At 44.7% G+C, this 21526-nt stretch overlaps 1 pseudogene across 1 annotated transcript in view; it reads left to right on the top strand.

The window, feature by feature from the left end:
- The window catches only part of LOC143774541 (uncharacterized), a 50605-nt pseudogene extending 46126 nt beyond the window's left edge, over nucleotides 1-4479 (top strand). The window contains exon 8 of the transcript XR_013215550.1: nucleotides 2812-4479. The product of XR_013215550.1 is annotated as an uncharacterized LOC143774541 (transcript). The remainder of the gene's footprint in view (nucleotides 1-2811) is intronic.
- Nucleotides 4480-21526: the final 17047 nt, after the last annotated feature.

Below are 21526 nucleotides of genomic sequence, written 5' to 3'. Positions count from 1 at the left end.
ATTGCAGACTGATGAGCAAAAAATAATTAAACAGAACTTAGCTTCTCCTGCAGAGACTGAAACCGAAGATAATCAGGAGTAATCAGAATAGCACTGAGTACATTGACAGCCGGCAACAAGTGGAAGTGAAACAGAGCTAAATAGGAAACTCCCAAGTGAATAACGAGGCAGCTGATAGCCACAGATCCGCAGGATAACAAACAAAGCCACCAGGGGGAGCCCAAAACAAAAGTCACACAATACCACCTGTGACCACAAGAGGGAGCCTGAAAACAGAGTTCACAACAGTACACCCCGTGGACTCCCCTACGGCACTCAGGCCCCAGTTCGCACAGTACACCACTATGTCTCTGGGCTTGTACTGGCCCTTTAAGAGTCTGCACGACCTAGAGGAAAAAGGGAAAAAAAATTTTTTTTTCTTTTATATGTCACTTCACCAGCTCCCGCTGCAGTCACACTCAACCGGCACCTCCGGCTGCCGATCACAAACCACAGCCACTGCAGCTCCGCCTGCTGTGGAACCTCTTGCTGCAACTGCAGCTACACTTTATACGGTATATGCTTTGTACGGCTCCACCGCAGACTTCGTTGACCCGCCGATCCACAGCAAGCCGCTTGTCACCTTCGTGGACCCGCCGATCCACAGCAAGACGCTTGTCAGCTTCGTAACCCCGCCGAGTTACAGCATTTAACTCCACATGTGCGTCCTGGGCCGTTGCCTGCATTCGAACACCATATGTAAGATTGCTCTCACTGAGTGCATTGGGGGACACTCACTTGGCACGGGATTCAAGCACACGGGCACGGTTTTTCCAAGCAAAACAGTCTATATGGTTTATTATGGCATCATAAACCACAGAAAGTATGAACAACCAGCAAACAGTCTTTACATTAGTCTTCACATAGTATACGGCTTTAAACTGCGGTCACTAAACACACTGAACCTCTGTGTCCAGTTATCGTGGGTGACCGCACGCCATACAGTTGATTAATGTCCATGGAGCACAACAGGCACCAACATATGACATTACGGTTGCAGCAACTAAACACGCCGGTCCTCCCTTGACCAGTTGCCGTGGGTTACCACACAGTTCATATCACAAGTACCAACAGTCTGTACAGGTACCTGACGGGAGCTCCTGCTCCACCTGCTGACTCCTTGTCAGTCCTCTCTTCCAGGTAAGCTGCCTCACAGGGATCACCAACTTGCCTGGCCGGCACACATTAGTCAGTCCAGACCCACCGGAGGACTGTAGCTTCCCCACACAGTAGCTGTCACTGGCTCTGCAGATCCCGGTTCTCACCTCGTGCTGTTCAGGGATCCGGTCCTACTCCCAGGACCTCCCAACACCCAGGTTACACAGGATCACACAGGTGGCCAGTCCGGGTACTATTCAGGACGTCCATCCCCAGCTGGGACCGTCCAATACCCAGGTCACCAATAGCAAAGTCCCACCATGTGCTCTTCAGGAAGCCTCCTCCCAGGTCTTCCAACACAGGTAGCCCAATGTTCTATTCAGGATTCCTACTCCCAGGAAATCCAACACACTGACATCTGCTCCTCAGGACTCCTACTCCCAGGAAATCCAATACAGGAACCACACAAGAACATGTGACCCCCACCCGGGTCACATTATATACCCTTAACCAGTCCCCTGGGTGGGAGTGTGGATGTGTGGCTAGTTTGTCCCGCCCAGCTCACATAACTAGCCTAGTAAGTCTCCCTTACTAACTATACACACTCTTGAGGGACTACAGGTCCCAGAACAACAACATTGCATCAGACTTACCACGCAGACTCCCTCTGCAACACATATCGGCCATTCACAACACTGCCCGTCACTGTTTCACCACTATTATCACAACAGATATGCCTCCATGCATATCCCAAGGAGCACACACAGCACCCCCTAGCTGCCACAGGGGTCACTGCATCACACCCCTTTACCCCCTTCCTTCACCCCTACAATAAAACTACCAGGGAGATAGGTGCCCTCATACATGGCCACTTTTCCAACTCCTCTTCTCTTTATCGCAGTGCTATAATGGAGTCAGAAGATTCCCTTTCTGCTAATACATTAGGGTCCAAGACATGTCCACATAGTGCATCAATAGTACTTTCCATCCCTGCTTCCACTTATGTCCCCCTGACCTTACTTTTCTTAGTTGATATTGTTTTTATGCTCCTCCACTTTATGCATATAATTCCCCTTCTACAGCTCCACTTTGGAGAGTGTGCCGTTTCAGCTCATCCATATCAGAATCCCACCATGATTGTATAGACTTCTACCCATTTTGGTGTACATACCAAATGGCTATGGTCAGATTGATTATTTTCCGGAGTTTTTGGACAGGAAACTCTTCACAATCCTCCCCATAAACTGCTTTGAAAAACGGTGTATGTTAATACTTTGGAGCGCTAGCGAATCAAAAGGCTGCAAAAACTTTTTTATGTATGTATACTTTTCATATATATGAAGAAAACCTCTTCAACAGCCTCAGGAAAAGAAAAACTGCTCCAAAACCTCTCCCACAAAAGGAGTTTTCTGATGCAGTTTCTGCTTAAAAACTCATATTTTCTTAACATCTTTAAAAAAAAAAAAAAAGGAGCCGACTGAAGAATGAGCATGTTAAAGGAAGTGATATAAGATGGAACATTTGCACAGCAATGCAGTTTTGACATTGCTGTGCATTGTGTACATTTTATGGGGCTCTATTGCAGCACTTTTTCAGGCAGATTCCGGGCACATAGTGTGATTATGTGCACCCAGAATAAGGGTCACACATAAATCTTTTGTATTTCTCTTTCAGCTGCACAATCCATCACAGTCAAAAAGGAGCCAGAGAATTTTTCTGAGACTGATGTGTCCTCCAGATATTGGACAGCGGAACGTTCTTGGGGCGTCAAACAGGAACTTATGTTACCAGTGGAAATGTGCAATGGAGTTGAGAAGCCGGTCTGTCGTTCTGGAGATTCAACAAGACAAGAAATGGAAGATCGAGGTTTCAATATTGGTCATAAATCTTTACTTCAACCAATTGGTGACAAGTCTGAAGGAACGACGTGGGTTAGGTCAGGTGCCACCAAGTGTGAAGTGATGACTGAGCATAAATCCCACCTCACTGAGAGATCTTACAAATGCATGGACTGCAAAAAATGCTTTAACAGTAGTTCACAGCTATTAAGACAGAAGATAATCCATGCAGGTGAGAGAATGTATTTAGGTTGGAAATGCGGAAAAAGTTGCATAGATAGCGCTTAGCTTGTCATACATAGAAGGATGCACACCGGTGAGAAGTCATATGACTGTAGTGACTATGACAAGAGGCTTATATGTAAGTTGCACCTGGTAAGACACCAGCGATCACACACGGGTGAGCGGCCGTATGTGTGCAGGAAATGTGGTAAAAGGTTTGCTCAGAGCTCCAATCTTCTCACTCGAGAACTCACACGGGAGAGAAGCCATATTCTTGTTCTGATTGTGAAAAATGTTTTATCCGGAGGTCCCATCTTGTTCGTCATCAGCAGATTCACACAGGACAGGGGCCCTATGCTTGCAATGAATGTGAGAAAAGCCTCACAGAAAGTTTTGGTCTGCTAAAACACCTGAGAACACACTCAGGGGAAAAACCTTTTGCCTGCAGCCAGTGCCAAAATCATTTATGGACAAGTCCACCTTGGCCAACGATCAGAGAACTCACACAGGAGAGCTGCCATATCCTTGTAGAGACTGCGGGAAAACGTTCTCTCACAGCTCCGCTCTGATAAAGCATGTCCTTATTAATACTGGTGAAAAGCCGTATTCATGTAGAATGTATGGGAAAAGCTTTTCTCAGACCTCGGCCCCTGTGAATCATGAGAAAACTCACACTGGACAAAAATCATTTTCTGACTGTGGGAAGTGTTTTACACAAGCATCATCCCCTGTAAAACTCCAGTGGACTCACATAGGAGTGAGTCCTAGAATTAGGAAAAAGGAAAGCATTTTTCTGTTAACTTAAATGGGTTCTCCAGGAATAATGACAAAAAGAAAATGTCATAAAGAATAAACATCTTTAATTAGTAAATCACATTAATTTTGTCTGGAGGTAATCGCCACCATATTGTTCCACTGACAGGGACCAGAATATTAATAGGACAGGAACCTCTGAGCATGCGCAGTAGGATGTTCCACTGCTATGTCCTGGAAGTAACTTACTGTATACCATTAAATCCAGGACGCACTAACAGACCTGCACATGCTCAGAAGCACGTCTTGTGAAAGGGTTATTCCAGCACTACCAGTCATGTAGTATTTTTTATGCCAGTTTGCACATGCTCAGTAGATGCCTGCTATTTTTCCATAATCTGTATCCTTCTTTTAAAGGGAACCTGTCAGCAGGATTGTGCACAGTAACCTACAGACAGTGTCAGGTTGGTGCTGTTATACTGATTAAAAATTATACCTGGGTGGTGAAATCCATCTTGTGCTTGTTGTTTAATCTTTATTTTCAGTTTTGAGTTAATGAGCTTCTCGTGCTCCAGGGCCGCTTGTGGGTGGGGTTGTGGGCGGAGCTGTGTGTGTTCTGCTTACATATTCATCTATATGTCTTCTGACAGGTCACTGATCCCTCACTGACCCGCCCCCTATTTTATATACTGAATATATTGTTTTGAAGAAAAAATTCACATTCAGCAGGCAGGCGCCTGCTCTGTGGCATGATCGGATCTATAATAATATCCATCTAATTATTTAGTGATAGAAATTTCTTCAGAAAAAAAATATTCTCTAAATGGCGCCATCATTACGTTATCCGTCTGACGTAATAGAGACGCCAGGTGCGGTGGCGAGGTGCAGGTTCATCACAAGTGGTGGCAGCGGTGGGATTCTCTCCGATGTCATGCTTCACACCAATTAATACATTTATTTATGTAAAAGTAAAAAAAAAAAAAAGTACACATATTTGGTATCGCCACATCCGTGTTTTGTTAGGTTCAAAGAATTATGATGAATAAATAAATGCTCACACGAAAATTGAATAAGACAAATGAATTTACTTAATAAAACATCATAAATATAAACACTCAAAATAGCAAATAATCAATAAAGTCATAAGTCATACATTACATTAGAAATGGTAGGAGTCAAATCAGCCTCTCTCGCTCAGTGTCCTCACTCGTCCCAAACTGTCTCCCTCAGTCCCCCTGTGTCCCAGGCATACCTCATTTATATGTAAAGTCACTGCCCATTCAATCTTATCTGAAAGCTTTTGATCTATATCATGGTATGTGTACTGAAACCTTCAGGCCAAATAGATAAGAACACCACATGGCATCCCTGGGGGCTTAACAAGTATCTGTCTAATTAACAATATACATGATAACATCTCATGGGAAAAAGTCCATTCCATTGGTTCTCATCTTTGAAGATAAATGTCCTTTGTTTAGACTGACCATTTGGACAATTAACATGTGGCTGGACAAGTTTTCAATTAGCTTTCTGTGGACTCCATTGATAAGTGTATGTATATATATATATATATATATATATATATATATATACTAGCTGCAGAGCCCGGCGTTGCCTGGGCATACTAAATATCTGTGGTTAGTTATAGCACCCCACTTCTCTTATTTTCCCATCACGCCTCTCATTTTCCCCATCACATCTTTCATTTTCCCCCTCACATCTCTCATTTTCTCCCTCACACCTCTCATTTTCCCCCTCACTCCTCTCATTCCCCCCTAACACTTGTCATTTCGACCTCACATCTGTCATTTTCCGATCACTCCACTATTTTCCCTCACTCCTCTCATTTTGCACTCACACCTTTTCATTTTCACCTCACACCTCTCATTTTCACCTCAGTATATACATGTTTGTCATCTCCCTTATATATAGTATACACCTGTATGTCATCTCCTGTATAGTATATACCTGTATGTCATCTCCCCTGTATATAGTATATACCTGCTGTGTGTCATGTCCCCTGTATATAGTATATACCTGTATATCATCTCCTCCTATATATAGTATATACCTGTATGTAATCTCCTCCTGTATATAGTATATACCTGTGTGTCATCTCACCTATATATAGTATATATCTGTGTGTCATCTCCTCCTGTATATAGTATATACCTGTATGTCATCTCCTCCTATACATAGCATATACCTGTATGTCATCTCCTCCTGTATATACTATATACCTGTAGGTAATCTGCTCCTGTATATAGTATATACCTGTGTGTCATCTCCTCCTGTATATAGTATATACCTGTATGTCATCTCCTGCTGTATGTAGTATGTACCTGTATGTCATCTCCTCCTCTATATAGTATATACCTGTGTGTCATCTCTCCTGTATATAGTATATATCTGTGTGTCATCTCCTCCTGTATATAGTATATACCTGTGTCATCTCCTCCTATACATAGCATATACCTGTATGTCATCTCCTCCTGTATATACTATATACCTGTAGGTAATCTGCTCCTGTATATAGTATATACCTGTGTGTCATCTCCTCCTGTATATAGTATATATCTGTATGTCATCTCCTCCTGTATTAGACCTCATTCACACGTTATTTGGTCAGTATTTTTACCTCAGTATTTGTAAGCTAAATTGTCAGCCTAATAAATCCCCAGCCAACAGGAAGCCCTCCCCCCCCCCCTGGCAGTATATATTAGCTCACACATACACATAATAGACTGGTCATGTGACTGACAGCTGCCGGATTCGTATATGGTACATTTGTTGCTCTTGTAGTTTGTCTGCTTATTAATCAGATTTTTATTTTTGAAGGATAATACCAGACTTGTGTGTGTTTTAGGGCGAGTTTCGTGTGTCAAGTTGTGTGTGTTGAGTTGCGTGTGGCGACATGCATGTAGCGACTTTTGTGAGATGAGTTTTGTGTGGCGACATGCGTGTAGCAACTTTTTGTGTGTCGAGTTGCATGTGACAGGTTAGTGTAGCAAGTTGTGTGCAGCAAGTTTTGCGCATGGCGAGTTTTGCGCGTGGCGAGTTTTATGTGTGGTGCCTTTTGAGTATGTGCAAGTTTTGTGTGAGGCAACTTTTGCATGTGTTGCAACTTTTGTGCATGTGGCAATTTTTCCGCGTGTGCAAGTTTTGCGTGTGGCGAGTTTTCCATGAGGTGAGTTTTGCACATGTGGCGAGTTTTGCATGTGGAGAGTTTTGCGCGTGGCGAGTTTTGAGCGGCGACTTTTGTGTTTCGACTTTTATGTGGCGAGGTTGGTGTATGTGTGGTGAAATGTGCGCTGAGGGTGGTATATGTGTTCGAGCACGTGGTAGTGTGTGGCGCATTTTGTGTGTGTGTTCATATCCCCGTGGTGGTGTGGTGATTATCCCATGTCGGGGCCCCACCTTAGCAACTGTACGGTATATACTCTTTGGCGCCATCGCTCTCATTCTTTAAGTCCCCCTTGTTCACATCTGGCAGCTGTTAATTTGCCTCCAACACTTTTCCTTTCATTTTTTCCCCATTATGTAGATAGGGGCAAAATTGTTTGGTGAATTGGAAAGCGCGGGGTTAAAATTTCACCTCACAACATAGCTTTGACGCTCTCGGGGTCCAGACGTGTGACTGTGCAAAATTTTGTGCCTGTAGGTGCGACGCCTCCAACACTTTTCCTTTCACTTTTTCCCCATTATGTAGATAGGGGCAAAATTGTTTGGTGAATTGGAACGCGCGGGGTTAAAATTTCACCTCACAACATAGCCTATGACGCTCTCGGGGTCCAGACGTGTGACTGTGCAAAATTTTGTGGCTGTAGCTGCGACGGTTCAGATGCCAATCCCGGACATACATACATACATACATACATACACACACACACACATTCAGCTTTATATATTAGATATATATATACATACATATATATCACATCTCTCTATCTTTCGTATTAATTAATTGGAGTGTTGAAATCATATTAAAAGATATATAATACAACACAATCCAGAACGACCCGCCCTATAAAACTGTCCCACTAGTTTACCCCTTAAGTGAACACCATTAAAAAAATAAAATCCAAATGAGGCAAAGAACTATGCTTTATCATCACACTTGGAAAGAGAAATTACCAGCGCACCCAGACTCGGGCATCCTGAATCACAGAACTTTTTTACTGGAATACATTTTTTTGCAAATTCATGAAGCTGGAATCCTTCCTCTTTATCTCCATACTACCGAACAAAGAATGGAATAAACCGCAATCAAAAAGACGAATGTAAATAAAAATGGTATTTTTGAAAAGTCATCTTCTCCCACAAAAAGCAAGCCATCGTACAGCTCCGTCAGAGGAAAAGTAAAAAAAGTTACAGCTCTCAGAATAAAGCAATGCAAAAATAATTATTTTTTTCTATAAAATAGTTTTTATTGCGTAAAAGTGCCAAAACATTAAAAAAGTATATAAATGTGGTATGGCTGTAATCGTACTGACAAGAAAAAAGCTGCCTTACCATTTTTACCAGATGTGGAAAAGCATTAAAAAAAAACAGAAAACAATTCCTGAATTGTTGGTTTTTGTTAATTCTTCCTCACAAAATTCAGAATAGAAAGCCATCAAAAAATGTCATGGACCCGAAAATGGTACCAATAAAAACGTCAACTCGTCCCGCAAAACTCACATGACTCTATCTGCCGAAATCTGAAAGAATTATAGCTCTCAAAATATGGAGATACAAAATCTAGTTTTTGCAAAAAAATGGGCCTTTTTGTGTGTGACAGCAGCCAAACATAAAAAATGCTATACATCTGATATTGATAAATACCAAAAAAGCAAAAAAGAGTATAAAACGTCCCGAAAGTAAAAATTACTCAGATTTTATTCAAATAACATATATCATAAAAACAGCATATATAATACATGTAGTAATAGACAAAGCAATTTAATAAATAGCAGGTGTAAGGGCATATATATCCCAAGTATTAGTGGGGGGGGGGGTAGGGCACAGTTTATCATCTATATTTATGGCACCAGGCAAATGCGACCCACATAGGGTTGCTCCCTCAATCTATATCAAAGATTCCAATCAGTCACATATAGGTCATAAAAAATCTCCCAATGTGGACAGGGTATGTACCACCTTAAGGGAGCACAAGTACGTACTATAGATCACACATTGTCCTTACCCATATTTCTTGCCACCTAGGGATCACATGCGGCAGCCCCAACGCACGTTTCGCGTGGGCTTCTTCGGGGGGCTGTGAAGAAGCCCTCCTAAGAAGCCCACGCAGAACGCGCGTTGGGGCTGCCACATGTGATCCCTAGGTGACAAGAAATATGCTATAAATCTGATATTTATGTAATTTCACCAATAAAGTCATCTAATCACTTATACCACATGAGCAACGGTGTAAAAAATAAATATAACCAACTCTTCGCCTGCTGTTGATTTTTTTTTTCATTCTGCCTCCCAAAGATTGCAGTAAGGCTCGGCGCACATTTATCCTGCGCTCTGCGCTGAGCACTTAGATCAGGGTTTCTGTGTAAATCTCTGAAATACATGATTCAGACAGAACCCTCAGCTTAAGGTTCCCTATGGGGAGGCAGATGGAGACACTGTGCATTCCGTTTTGTGCACTTCTGAAAAAAAGGACAACGCTGAAGAGAGGTCAGATGGAGTCCAGAGTAACTCTGCTGCCTCATTATAGTGAATGGATACCTCTGGGGGTTTCATCTGAATCACATCACTCTGAGATTTAGATGTAAACCCTGATAAGTGTAGTGCGCTGGATAAATGTGATCCCAAATGTTATGGAAAATGTTCCCAATAAAGGCTTCAAATCAATCTACAAGAAAAGCAAGTGCCCAATCAGGTCCGTCATCTGTCAATGCAAATATAGGGGTCTTTCACGTTACTGGTAGTACAAAGGCTCTAAAAAAGCGAGATAGCTAAAAATGCCCCCTCCCTTCTGAGGCTCAGTGTGCCTAAACCACATATAGCATCCACATGTTTGGTATTTCTGCAGCGATGACAACCCATCTAATGTACAGGTGCGTGTCTCCAGAAGCATGAGCTGGGCATAACGTACTGGTGACTACAACGTACTGGTTACTACAACGGCAGTTTGCAATTTTCACTCAGCAACATCCACTTCTGCTTGTTTCTGGAAAACACCCATGGATTCAAAATCGTCACTATATCTGTAGATAAACTCCCAAAGGGGTATCATTTCCTAAATGGGGTCACTTGAGGGGGGATTCTGCACTTCTAGCACTTAGGGGCGATGTATAAGAAGGCCGCAAACTATTTTAGCAAAATCTGTGCTCCAGGAGGCAAATAGCACTCTGTCCTTCCAGAGTTTTGCTATGTGGCTAAGTAGTACTATACAGCCACATATGAGGTATTTCTAGATTCATCCCAAATTGTGGGACATATTTTGGTGCCATTTTTACCCATTTCCCAGTGTGAAAATAAAAAATCTGGGGCTAAAAAGGTTTTGATGGTAAAAATGTAATTCTTTTTTCTTCACTGCCCAATGGTATTGTCATGATCCAGACCGGGTTTTGGGTCTTGCCTTTCCTTTCCCGGTCTGGTCATGTCTCGTTCTGGTGTCGGGTCTGCTATTTCTGTGTGCTGCGTCCTGCAGGCAATGCCAATTATATTTCCTGCCTACGGCGTGTGTAGCTGGCTCTGGTGAAACCCTGATTTGTCCTGCTGCGTTTAGCTGTCTTTGCCCATGTCTGTTCATTCCTCCCTTCCTGCCCTGACTCTGTGTGTCCCTGTATGTTTGGATTCCCCGATACTCGACTCTGCTTTGGCTCTGACCTGATTCTGTCTCTTCCTTCTGGTAGTTCTGCTAGAGACCATTACTGACCTTTTGACGCTCCTCTGACTCTGTGTTTGGGATTCCCCTTGGTACTATGCTACTCTCTGGTATAGACCCGGCTTGTCTGATTACTCTGCTGCCACCTGGTGGTAGCCTCGCTGCAGTTCTGCTGGTCTGCTCTGTGCAGGATTTCAGCCCTCTCCACTCTGCTGCCATGTAGTGGAGTTTGCATTTAACTGCAGTGCTGCAGCGTGACAGTTATACAATTTTGTGACTCACCTGTTTTGTCAATATAATCACTGCACCCCTAGATGAATTCATTGACTGGTGTAGTTTTTAAAATGTGCTCAATGGGGTTCTGCTGTTCTGGCACCTCAGCGGCTCTGCCAATGTGACATGGCACCCTCAAACCATTCTAGCAAAATCTGAATTGCAATATGGCGCCTCTTCCCTTCTGAGCTTTGCACTGTGCCTCAAAAGTAGTTGGCAACCATAAATGGGGTATCGTTGTTCTCTGGAGAAGTTGCACAACAATTTTTGGGGTCCATTTTCTCCTGTTACCCTTGTGAAAATAAAATATTTGGGGATAAAATAGTTTTGTGATAATTTTTAATACAGGTAATGAGTGCAGAGTAGGCTTCTTATTCAAGAAAACTAACAGGTCTGTGAGAACCAGAATTCTTGCTGGTTGGTAGGTGATCAAATACTTATTTCATGCAATAAAATGCAATGTGATTTTCTATTTTTTATTTTTAGATTCTGTCTCTCACAGGTGAAGTGTACCTACGATATAAATTATAGACCTCTGCATTCTTTGTAGGTGGAAAAACTTGCAAAATCTTTCCGTATGTTTCGGACTCTAAAACGCACCGGACCATAAGATGCACCCCAAATTTTGGGGTGGAAAATAGCAGAATATTTTTACAAAATGGGGGTCCGTCTTATTGTCCGAATTTAAGGTATCTTACCTGAGAGCCGGTGGTGGTACAGCGGGGTCACAGAAGGCACGGTCCTTTCCTCAGGAAGCCGGTGGTGGCAGAAGTGCTGCGGGTCCGATGTCGGGAGTGAGGCAGAGGAAGGCTTCAGGAAAATAGCCGCCGGAGGCTGCGCGTACGCAGATTGAGATCTCGGCGGTCATTTTCCTGAAGCAGAGTGCCGCCGAGTTTTAAATCTGTGCATGCGCGGCCTCCGGTGGCCATTTTCCTGAAGCCTCCAGCTGCCCACGGGTTCAGGAAGATGGCCGCAGGGAAACCGGTGATGCACTCTGCTCACCGTGGACCCCAGGCCACGGCGCCGCCACATTTCTGCCACCGGCATCCTGAAGAAGGGACCCTGCTCAGGTGCACTCTGCACCGCCCACCGCAGCAGCATCGCCACCGCCCGGTAAGCCTGCGTTTGCACTATAAAACGCACCCCCATTTTCCTCCCATTTTCCATTATTTGGGAAAAGGTGCGTCTTATAGTCCGAAAAACAGTATTTTCCCCCAATAAATTTATGTTCACCAAAGATGGAGATCGTTGATAATTATCGTAAAAAACAAGACCGGGAGTTGACCGTGGAAGTGATCATGAATCTTTTAACATCCAAGATTAGAGTCAAGCTGCGCCAAAGGAATTTGACCAACATACCTAAAGTTTTTAGGAACAGTCTAGAGACCCAATTTACATTACTGGACATGAATGAAAGAAAGCCTGATGAATTATGGACATGCAATGTGTGCAATGTGCAATTATGCAATGTGTGCACACACCCTGAAGGGAACCTGTCAGCAGGATTGTGCACAGTAACCTACAGTGTCAGGTCGGCGCCGTCATACTGATTATAATGATACCTTGGTTGATTAAATCCCTCATGTAGCTGTTTAATCTATATTTTCAGTTTTGTGTTAATGATATGCCCATGTCCTAAGGTGGGGCATGTGGTGCTCTGATTATATATTCATAATGCGGACTGCTGACAGGTCACTGATCCCTCACTGACCCGCCCCCTAGTTTGCATAATGAATACCATCAGATACTGAATAATAAAAAAAAAAAACACTTCTGTAGACAGGTGCCGGCCGTGGCACCTGCGCTGCAGCATAATCGCATGTTTACTGTGCACTTATTATTTTCCCTTTTGCAGATTTACTAGAACAAGGAAAAAAAAGTCATTTTGAAAATGGCGCCCGCGGCGCCTGCGCAGCTATTGGTTTGTATAGAGATCCGATAGCTGCTATTGCGCAGGCGCCAGCAGCGCCATCTTGCTGGAGAAGATTGAAAAAAATGTCCTCCTCCAAGATGTCGCCGCCCGCGAAATAGCAGGAGAGCACTATGCATGAGCCACTGTTGTCACCAGAAGAGCCGCTGGTGATGGTGTTACAGTGTGGGCAGGTGTGTCTGGTCAATACAGAACTGCCCTACACTTTGTGAATAGTACAGTAACGAGCCCCTACTACTTGAATAACATCATTAAGCCAGTCATTGTGCCTCTGCACGAACACCACAGGCCTAAGTTCATCTTCATGGACGACAATGCTCCAGCTTATCGGGATCGCATCATTAGGGAATACAAACTTCAAAAAACTGACCGTCACATCCAAACACAGACTAAGTGTGAACAGGTGCTGAACCTAGAGTCACCAACTCATATACAATCAAATAAACAAGGCAGCACACTGTAGCGCCAAAATTTGCAAACATGTCATGTCGGACGCTGTTCAGACCCGGTCGTTCGACAGACAGCGGTAATTCCGCTTTTGTCCACTATGCGCTCAGTGGCGTCGGCTAGATTTTATCTAGCTGGTACGGGGTTAATTTACCTGGTGCTCAGATTGGAAGCTGGGCCACGCCCACTGCCTTTAAATAGTTCTCCTGAACATTGGGCGTCGCCGATTATAGCTTCTGGCTTGTGCTTGGTTATCTCGGTCTGGAGTGGTGAGCTAGAAGTTGGAGTATCGTTGCTGGTGGTGTATTTCCCTTTGTCATATTTCTCCTTCCTATATTTTTATTTGTTTTGCCCTGTGCACATTATAGTGTATTCCTGAGTGACTGCGGCATTGTGCTTATTTTTCCGTTATCCTTGTCTGTGCTTACTGTGGGTATTGGAGTGTGGTCTCTTCACTGGGTGGTGGGTGGTGGTTTCAGCCTAGGGTTGAAACAGGAGACAGGGTGAGGGTGGAGGCCCAGACATGCACACCATCAGTGTAAACTCTGGGAGAGGGTCAGTCAGGGTTTCCCTAGTCTGAGGGATATCGCAGGGGCCCGGGTTATTAGCTCTTGCCTACCTAGGTCTCCCGTGACACATGAAATATGAAAATTGAATTGCATTACTGCACTAGAAATATGAAAAATTAAGAAGGTTTAGAGTGGAAAGACATTGTTAGGTCCTGGTAAATGAGAAATGCCTTATCATGGCTACCAAGTACACATGACTTGACAAATTTATGCGCTAAACTTTCTCAATTTTTCATATTTCTAGTGCAGTAATGCAATTCAATTTTCATATTTCATGTTTGCAAGTTTTGGCGCTACAGTGTGCTGCCTTATTTCATTGCATCATTAGGGAATGGCTGCTGGAGACTTGGGAACTTCACATGGAGGGGCCTGCACTTTCTCCAGACCTGAATCCCATGACCAGCAGGAGACATCATTGTAGGCTGTAATTGATGCTCAAGGCCACATGACAAGTTATTGAGACCTAGACATTTTTTGTTGGGGGTATAACCACCACCGTTGTTGGCTTTTGCATCAATACATTGTTTGAGATGAAGAAACCTCCATCGCTTTTTCTACTTAAATGCCTTACTTTCATGATAAATATCACTGTAGTGGGAACTTTTTACGTCTTCCATAAATTTCACCGAAAAGTCAAATTATTATTATTATTATTTATTATTATAGCGCCATTTATTCCATGGCGCTTTACATGTGAGGAGGGGTATACATAATAAAAACAAGTACAGTAATCTTACACAATACAAGTCACGACTGGTACAGGAGGAGGGAGGACCCTGCCCGCGAGGGCTCACAATCTACAAGGGATGGGTGAGAATACAGTAGGTGAGGGCAGAGCTGGTCATGCAGCGGTTTGGTCGATCGGTGGTTACTGCAGGTTGTAGGCTTGTTGGAAGAGGTAGGTCTTCAGGTTCTTTTTGAAGCTTTCGATGGTAGGCGAGAGTCTGATGTGTTGGGGTAGAGGGTTCCAGAGTAGGGGTGATACGCGAGAGAAATCTTGTATGCGATTGTGGGAAGAGGAGATAAGAGGGGAGTAGAGAAGGAGATCTTGTGAGGATCGGAGGTTGCGTGTAGGTAGTACGGGAGACGAGGTCACAGATGTATGGAGGACACAGGTTTGTGGATGGCTTTGTATGCCATGGTTAGGGTTGTGAACTGGAGTCGTTGGGTAGTGGGGAGCCAGGTAAGGGATTGACAGAGGGGAGAGGTCGGGGAATAGCGGGGGGACAGGTGGATTAGTCGGGCAGAAGAGCTTAGAATAGATTGGAGGGGTGCGAGAGTGTTAGAGGGGAGGCCACAGAGCAGGAGGTTGCAGTAATCAAGGCGGGAGATGAGGGCATGGACTAGGGTTTTTGCAGATTCTTTGTTTAGGAATGTACAGATCCGTGAAATATTTTTGAGTTGAAGGCGGCAGGAAGTGGAAAGGGCTTGGATATGTTGTTTGAAGGAGAGATCAGTGTCAAGGATTACCCCGAGGCAGCGAGCTTGTGGGACTGGGGAGAGTGGGCAGCCATTTACTGTAATGGATAGGTTCGTTGGGGTGGGTCACGTGAGATGGGGGAAAGATGATGAATTCTGTTTTGTCCATGTTAAGTTTCAGAAATCTAACAGAGAAGAAGGATGAAATAGCGGACAGACATTGAGGGATTCTGGTTAGTAGGGAGGTGATATCTGGTCCAGAGATGTAGATCTGTGTGTCATCAGCATAGAGGTGATACTGAAAACCATGAGATTCTATGAGCTGTCCCAGGCCAAAGGTGTAAATGGAAAAGAGCAGGTGCCCTAGGACTGAACCTTGCGGACTCCGACAAGTAAGAAACTAGTAAGAAATTAGTAAGAAACTAAAAAATGATAGTGTTGGACCCCTTAAAAATAGTCTGGGTGAAATGGTGGATGAGGATGAGGAAAAAGCCAATATGCTAAATGACTTTTTTTCAGCAGTATTTACACAAGAAAATTCCATGGCAGACAATATGATAACAAAAATTCCCCATTAAGTGTCACCTGCTTAACCCAGCAGGAAGTACGGCGGCGTCTAAAAATCACTAAAATTGACAAATCTCCGGGCCCGGATGGGATACACCCCCGAGTACTGCAGGAATTAAGTACAGTCATTGATAGACCATTATTTTTAATCTTTAAAGACTCCATAATAACAGGGTCTGTACCACAGGACTGGCGTATAGCAAATGTGGTGCCAATATTCAAAAGGGGACAAAAACTGAACTCGGAAATTATAGGCCAGTAAGCTTCACCTCTCCTGTGGGTAAAATCCTGGAGGGCATTCTAAGGGATGCTATACTGGAGTATCTGAAGAGGAATAACCTCATGACCCAGTATCAGCACGGGTTTACTAGGGACCGTTCATGTCAGACTAATCTGATCAGCTTCTATGAAGAGGTAAGTTCCAGACTGGAACAAAGGAACCCAGTGGACGTAGTGTATATGGACTTTTCAAAAGCTTTTGATACGGTGCCACACAAAAGGTTGATACATAAAATGAGAATAATGGGGATAGGGGAAAATATGTGTAAGTGGGTTAAGAGCTGGCTCAGGGATAGGAAACAAAGGGTGGTTATTAATGGAGCACACTCGGACTGGGTCGCGGTTAGCAGTGGGGTACCACAGGGGTCAGGATTGGGCCCTCTTCTTTTTAACATATTTATTAATGACCTTGTAGGGGGCATACAGAGTGGAATTTCAATATTTGCAGATGACACTAAACTCTGCAGGGTAATCAGTACAGAGGAGGACAATTTTATATTACAGGATGATTTATGTAAACTAGAAGCTTGGGCTGATAAATGGCAAATGAGCTTTAATGGGGGTCATATAAGGTCATGCACTTGGATAGAAGTAATAAGATGTATAACTATGTGCTTAATTCTAAAACTCTGGGCAAAACCGTGAATGAAAAAGACCTGGGTGGATGACAAACTCATATTCAGTGGCCAGTGTCAGGCAGCTGCTACAAAGGCAAATAAAATAATGGGATGCATTAAAAGAGGCATAGATGCACATGAGGAGAACATAATTTTACCTCTATACAAGTCACTAGTGCGACCACACTTAGAATACTGTGCACAGTTCTGGTCTCCGGTGTATAAGAAAGACATAGCTGAACTGGAGCGGGTGCAGAGAAGAGCGACCAAGGTTATTAGAGGACTGGGGGGTCTGCAATACCAAGACAGGTTATTACACTTGGGGCTGTTTAGTGTGGAAAAACAAAGGCTAAGGGGTGATCTTATTTTAATGTATAAATATATGAGGGGACAGTACAAAGACCTTTCTGATGATCTTTTTAATCATAGACCTGAGACAGGGACAAGGGGGCATCCTCTACGTCTGGAGGAAAGAAGGTTTAAGCATAATAACAGACGTGGATTCTTTACTGTAAGAGCAGTGAGACTATGGAACTCTCTGCCGTATGATGTTGTAATGAGTGATTCATTAATTAAATTTAAGAGGGGACTGGATACCTTTCTTGAAAAGTATGTTACAGGGTATATATACTAGATTCCTTGATAAGGCGTTGATCCAGGGAACTAGTCTGATTGCCGTATGTGGAGTCGGGAAGGAATTTTTTTCCCCATGGTGGAGCTTACTCTTACCACATGGGGTTTTTTGCCTTCCCCTGGATCAACAAGTTAGGGCATGTTAGGTTAGGCTATGGGTTGAACTAGATGGACTTAAAGTCTTCCTTCAACCTTAATAACTATGTAACTATGTAGACAGGGGACGAGGTGAGGAATAACCTTTTGTGAATAGCGTAGTTTGATCTTTGGATGGATAAAGACACAAGACAGAAGAAGAATCGAGGCCTTCGAAATGTGGTACTGGAGAAATCTGTAATCAGTACCATGGATGGGAAGAACAACAGCAGCTGGCAGACTCAGTGACAGCAAGTAGAAGGAAGCTCATCCATCTGTGAGTAATGTGTACTAAATAAGTTGTTTTTTATTGTTGATCCATTGAAAGCATGCTATTGCTATGGGCGTCTTATCGCCAGTAACGCGTCAGGTTTTAATGTCCTCTGTATTTGGGGTCTGATACTTTATGGACTTGGTCTATAGTGTGACAATTTAGGAGTTAAGTCTGAGACCTGATAATTTAGGGGTCTGGTCCTAAGTCTATTTTTTCAGGGTCCTGGTCTGGGGTCTGATGAACATTCGAATGCTCGTTCTCCAGGAAACAGTGCATTGTTTGCTATTGGTCCCAGTCTAGGTCCTGGCTTCTAGGGAGGCGAAGATGACGGCAACAGGATGAAGAAGATTCAGGAAATATTATTTTTGATGCAGACACCAAATTGTGAATTTTGACTAGTGGCACACATTTATTACTCTGTGCCAGTCTTGTGCCACATTTCGTTTAGTTTCATTTGCCCCTTTTAGGATGATGCAGTTTTGTAATGATGTCAGGACACAAAGCAAATAATCCAGTAACCATCTCATTCCTGTGAGCAGGACGGGTCTTCAGCCTTTGCTCGTACACAGCACTGAGGTTCTCATTCCCTGACAGCAGCAGAGAGCCTGGAAAAAATCTATAGAGAACTGTGCCAGAGACCTGCAGTACCGCTCTGTGGTCAGCAGAGGGCACCACAGCCATAAGCAGGGACAGAGGGGGCGCTGTACTGGGATGGCAGTGACGCCGCCACACTTGGGGCTCCGCATTTCACCCCCGGGTCACGCACAGGTCCCGGATTGTACAGCTCTATGTCATATTAGGCCGTGTGCAGTCAGTGAGGCATCCAGCTGCGCACACCGCAGCTTCAGGCACCCCGCCAGCGAGTATGGAATTCGCAGGCTAAATGTGTTGTGGGCGTGTCAGGGGAGTGGCAGTCTTTGTGAGCTGCAGCGCTCATTGGTTCATCAAGGCATCGAAGGCGGCGCATTTAGGAGCGCGCTCTGTTCCTGAGACAGGCTTGCAATATGGAAGGAGCACATTCGGGAGCGCGCATTTCTGCCGACGCGCAATTCCCGCATTTCTGCCGGCGCGCATTCAGGAGCGCGCATTTATGCCTTTCGGCGCGCATTTCAAATGTAAGGAAGCGCGCATTCAGGATCGCGGATCCGTATTCTGCCTGTAGTAAGCTGTTGCGTTTATTCCAAGCGTATCCGTATTCTGCCTGTAGTAAGCTGTTGCCTGTATTCCCAGGTGCTGCATCTCCTGGAACGTGTGGATTTGCCAGAGCTGCTGATTCAGTTAGCAACATTGGCTATTTCGGAGACTGTGGATGACCTGAAAAGTCAGATAATGCCATGTACAAGCTCTCGTCTCCTTCTTTATGTATCTATGATATTTTTGGGGTGAGTGACCAGATGTCTCCTGATTGTAGGCAACTTTGAGGACTCGTATCTTCAAGCATCACCTGGATTTTGGACACAACCGCCAGTCGTACAACGCTGTCGCGCATATTCCCGATCACAGCAGGTGAGACGGAGGTCCGATTACTCGTGGTGTGGGGTGCAGGGCTGACAGCTCGTGCTGTGGGGTGCAGGGCTGACAGCTCGTGCTGTGGGGTGCAGGGCTGACAGGTCATAGTGTGGGGTGCAGGGCTGACAGCTCGTGCTGTGGGGTGCAGGACTGACAGCTCGTGCTGTGGGGTGCAGGGCTGACAGGTCATAGTGTGGGGTGCAGGGCTGACAGCTCGTGCTGTGGGGTGCAGGGCTGACAGCTCGTGCTGTGGGGTGCAGGGCTGACAGCTCGTGCTGTGGGGTGCAGGGCTGACAGCTCGTGCTGTGGGGTGTGTTATGACCCCAATGGCGAGGGTCTCAGAGGAACGTGGAAGTCTGCAGAATACAAAAATCCAGCTCATAGGGCAGTGGTAACTGGGTTGACCATATATCTACTCCTAACGCAAACACTAGAAGTAGCCGGGGATCATTCCTACGTTGATTCTAGATGACACGCGCCAGCCGGAGAATCTAGCTACCCCTAGTAGAGGAAAACAAAGACCTTTCTTGCCTCCAGAGAAGGGGACCCCAAAGCTGGATAGAAGCCCCCCACAAATAATGACGGTGAGGTAAGAGGAAATGACAAACACAGAAATGAACCAGGTTTAGCACAGAGAGGCCCGCTTACTGATAGCAGAATAAAGAAAGGTAACTTATATGGTCAACAAAAACCCTATCAAAATCCACACTGGAAATTCAAGAACCCCCGAACCGTCTAACGGTCCGGGGGGAGAACACCAGCCCCCTAGAGCTTACAGCAAAGGTCAGGATACAGATTTGGAACAAGCTGGACAAAAATACAAAACCAAAACAAATAGCAAAAAGCAAAAGGCAGACTTAGCTGATATAACTGGAACCAGGATCAGTAGACAAGAGCACAGCAGACTAGCTCTGATAACTACGTTGCCAGGCATTGAACTGAAGGTCCAGGGAGCTTATATAGCAACACCCCTAACTAACGACCCAGGTGCGGATAAAAGGAATGACAGAAAAACCAGAGTCAAAAAACTAGTAACCACTAGAGGGAGCAAAAAGCAAATTCACAACAGTACCCCCCCCTTAGTGAGGGGTCACCGAACCCTCACCACGACCACCAGGGCGATCAGGATGAGCGGCATGAAAGGCACGAACTAAATCGGCCGCATGAACATCAGAGGCGACCACCCAGGAATTATCCTCCTGACCATAGCCCTTCCACTTGACCAGGTACTGAAGCCTCCGCCTGGAGAGGCGAGAATCCAAGATCTTCTCCACCACGTACTCCAACTCGCCCTCAACCAACACCGGAGCAGGAGGCTCAGCAGAAGGAACTACAGGCACAATGTACCGCCGCAACAAGGACCTATGAAATACATTGTGAATAGCAAACGACACAGGAAGATCCAGACGGAAAGATACAGGATTAAGGATTTCCAATATCTTGTAAGGCCCAATAAAACGAGGTTTAAATTTGGGAGAGGAGACCTTCATAGGAACAAAGCGGGAAGAAAGCCATACCAAATCCCCAACGCGTAGTCGGGGACCCACACCGCGGCGGCGGTTGGCAAAGCGCTGAGCCTTCTCCTGTGACAACTTCAAGTTGTCCACCACATGATTCCAGATCTGCTGCAACCTATCCACCACAGAATCCACCCCAGGACAGTCAGAAGGCTCCACATGACCCGAAGAAAAGCGAGGATGGAAACCAGAGTTGCAGAAAAAAGGCGAAACCAAGGTGGCGGAACTAGCCCGATTATTAAGGGCAAACTCAGCCAACGGCAAGAATGTCACCCAATCGTCCTGATCAGCAGAGACAAAACACCTCAAATAAGCCTCCAAAGTCTGATTGGTTCGCTCCGTCTGTCCATTAGTCTGAGGATGGAAAGCAGACGAAAACGACAAATCAATGCCCATCCTACTACAAAAGGATCGCCAGAACCTGGAAACGAACTGGGATCCTCTGTCTGACACAATATTCTCAGGGATGCCGTGCAAACGAACCACGTTCTGGAAAAACACAGGAACCAGATCGGAAGAGGAAGGCAGCTTAGGCAAAGGAACCAAATGGACCATCTTGGAGAAGCGATCACATATCACCCAGA

The sequence above is a fragment of the Ranitomeya variabilis genome, chromosome 5, assembly GCF_051348905.1.
Source record: "Ranitomeya variabilis isolate aRanVar5 chromosome 5, aRanVar5.hap1, whole genome shotgun sequence".
Lineage (NCBI taxonomy): Eukaryota > Metazoa > Chordata > Amphibia > Anura > Dendrobatidae > Ranitomeya > Ranitomeya variabilis.
Note: the sequence above shows the minus strand (reverse complement) of the source record. Positions and strands in the feature narration are given on the sequence as shown.